This window comes from Crocodylus porosus, unplaced genomic scaffold, assembly GCF_001723895.1.
Source record: "Crocodylus porosus isolate Cpor-Errol unplaced genomic scaffold, CroPor_comp1, whole genome shotgun sequence".
In the NCBI taxonomy this organism is placed as follows: domain Eukaryota; kingdom Metazoa; phylum Chordata; order Crocodylia; family Crocodylidae; genus Crocodylus; species Crocodylus porosus.
Genome location: NW_017728943.1, coordinates 114,957,646 through 114,960,697, shown reverse-complemented (window position 1 = coordinate 114,960,697; position 3,052 = coordinate 114,957,646).

Below are 3,052 nucleotides of genomic sequence, written 5' to 3'. Positions count from 1 at the left end.
AGACTCACTGTTTCTGCTGGGCAGGAGGTGATCCCTGCACCCCCTGCTGTCCCGTGCCATGTGGGGGCCTCTTCTACGAGCCCCGCAAAGCCCCAAGGCCGCTGCAGGAGCAGTGAATCCCAGGGTTTCTCCCAGTTTGTTTTTTTTTAAAGAGCTAGAGCTGGGCTGGGCAGGGCAGCCATGGGGGCCCTGCCCCCTCCACCTATTGGCAGTGAGGGGCAGGGCCACATGAGAGGCAGCCCTCAGCCAATCAGCGGTGAGGGGCAGGAGTGGCAGCCATGGGCGGGGCTGGGGGAGCAGGCGGGGTTCAGAGGGTCTGGAGGAGCAGGCAGGGGATGGGAGCTGGCAGGAGCCCCCCACCCCTGTCCCCTACTTACCAGCTCTGAGTCCAGCTGCAGTTCCCTGCTGCAGCCCCCAGGGACTCTCCAAATCATCAAAGTTCTCTGAATCTTTTCTGAAGATTCGGAGACCTTCGAATCAATTCAGACCTTTTAATTGGTCCCCTCATTTGATTCTGATTTGGTGATTTGGGCATGTCTACACAAGATGCTTAATGCACAGTAGATTAATTCTAGAATTAGTTTACTGTGCATTAAGTGTCACAAAAAGACTGTTCACCAGTGCTACAGTGCAGTAGCACCAGTTACTGTGCATTTAGTTAGTACCTCATATTAGAGATACTAAAAATGCACCATAACAACAGCGCATTAATGCACGTGTAAATGCGCTCAGTAAGACACAATCTCTGCAACAAGAAGGCACTCTAAATAAGCTAAGCTAATGATAAGAAAGAAAAGTGGCAAAGGTCATTCAGAAAGTCCAGGCAGAGGTACAAATAGAACCGAATGCCCATGACTTGCAGTGTTGCCAACTATCCATTGAAACATATTGTCTTTCAATGGGGATAAGGGATAGCCTTAGTGGAAGGATGAAACCACTGTCTCCTGTTTGCAAGGTGGGTGCTGTGATATAAAGGTGCAAAGATATTTGCCTGAACTATAAAAGGATTTAAAATTTCTCCTCAAGGTAGGAGCAATTTTTTTCTAAATATTGTTTTTATTAGACAGTACATTAGACAAAATATTAGAAATGTTGTACACATGCAAACTCTAGGCAGAACAATAGACTGACAAAGCAAATGGAATTTGGAGGCGGGTGGGGGGTGGGAAGAAGATCAGATATTGTCTCCTAGAGAACAACTCCGGATACATTCACCATAAAAAAATCCAGCCAAACTAAATCTGCCATTTTTAGATGCACAAGTATCTAAAAATCCTACCAGCAACCGTGTCCCAAGATGAAATAAATAAAGCAATGCAACAATTATGAGTCCACAAAGCAGCTGGACCAGATGGTATCCTTATACATCTTTTAAACAACATCACACTGTGATAATTCCTCTACTTGCAGAATATGTATAAATCCTCAGACACAAAAGAGGCCTTTGCTACTAATTGTAAATGAAACAATATATCCAGTAATGTGCCTCCTATAATCCAGTACCAGTCCTGAATGTTGACAGAAAAATACTGACAAATACCTATGCTAAAAGATTATCACCTCACCTCGTATTCAAAATGATTCATTAAGTTTTACTTACAAGTGTGCAGTCAACAATGGGATTAAGAGACTGTCACATTTTATACATCATTTATAAAAGGAAAAGATGTATAGTTGAGTCCAGTCCAGCTTTCTATAGAGTCTCACAAGAATATTTATTTTCATCCCCTCAAAATGTTGACGTTTACATTTAGATTTTGGGTACAATCTTTTTGCCAGCATCCCAGAGCTACAGGGACAATGTTATAACCTACAATTTTCCCACTTTGATTTAAGAAAAGATACTAGATGGTGATGTCCACTACCCTCTATTTTTTATACAATTGTTATTAAAACAGTCACAAAGTCATCCAAATTTACAAACAACCATCCAAATACAGCAATGGTTCTCAACCCTGTTGGGGTCAGGACACCTCTCTCCAACTTTTCTCAACTTAGTGGCACCCCAGTTGAGAACCTCTATCGTGATGCCTCAGTGATGTTCAGCCAGGGTGCTGCATGTGCCACCATCACCAGGTAGAAGTGCCCCACACATCTTGTGCAGAGCTAGATTGTGAAGGGCCATGGCACCTAATTGTGCTCTTGCCTCCATGGGTGCATCCAGATGAGCACACACATGCCTCTTGCTCCATCTCAAACCCCTTTGAGGTGGGGCAAAAGGCATAAGCAGGAATTTAAAAATGTTCCCTGCGCTGCAAGTTTGCAGCAGAGGGCTGTCCCCAGGGCTGTGGGGAGTATGGACCTGGCCCAGCCCTGTGCAGCTTGCTAGTCTGCGTTTGCACCAGAGCAGGTCACAGGGCTCCGGGAGGCATGCACAGGACCCATGCCTCCCAGAGCCATGTGACCCACACCAGTGCAAAGCCAGACATGGGGCTGCCTGGTCCAGGTCCCACCACATGCTGCCTGGTCCAGGTCCCACCACATGCAGGCACAGTGGGGCAGAGGCATGACCTGTTGTGGCATGAGGAGACTGCACTCTGCACCCAGCCAGGCCCTGCTGGCCCTGGAGCATGTCTACCACCTGGCCAGATTGGGCCCTTGGTGGCAGGACCCAGCGTAGCACGTGGGGACTGCATGCCAGGCCCAACCAGGTCCTGCTGCCCTTGAGGCCCCTCTGCCACCTGGCTGGGCCATTCCCATGATGTCAGGACCCAGCACTGGGCCTGGCACACAGTCGCCATGTGCCACGCTGGGTCCTACCAGCAAAGGCCTGGCCCAGGCGGGTAGTAGAGGTGCCCCAAGGTCAGCAAGACCTGGCTGGGCCTGGCATGCAGTCCCCACGTGCCATGCTGGGTCCTGACACCATAGCCCTAAGTTATGGGCCCTGAGTGAGGAGGCTGGGTCCTCCAGAGGGGAGTTGGGACCCTGGGTGGGGGGGCTGTGGCCCTCTAGGGTTCCTGGGACCCTGAGTGTGGGATTGTGGCCCTCCAGGGTACCTGGGAACCTGGGTGGGGGAGCTGGTGCCCTGTGGGGGGGGGCATTCCATGTGCTG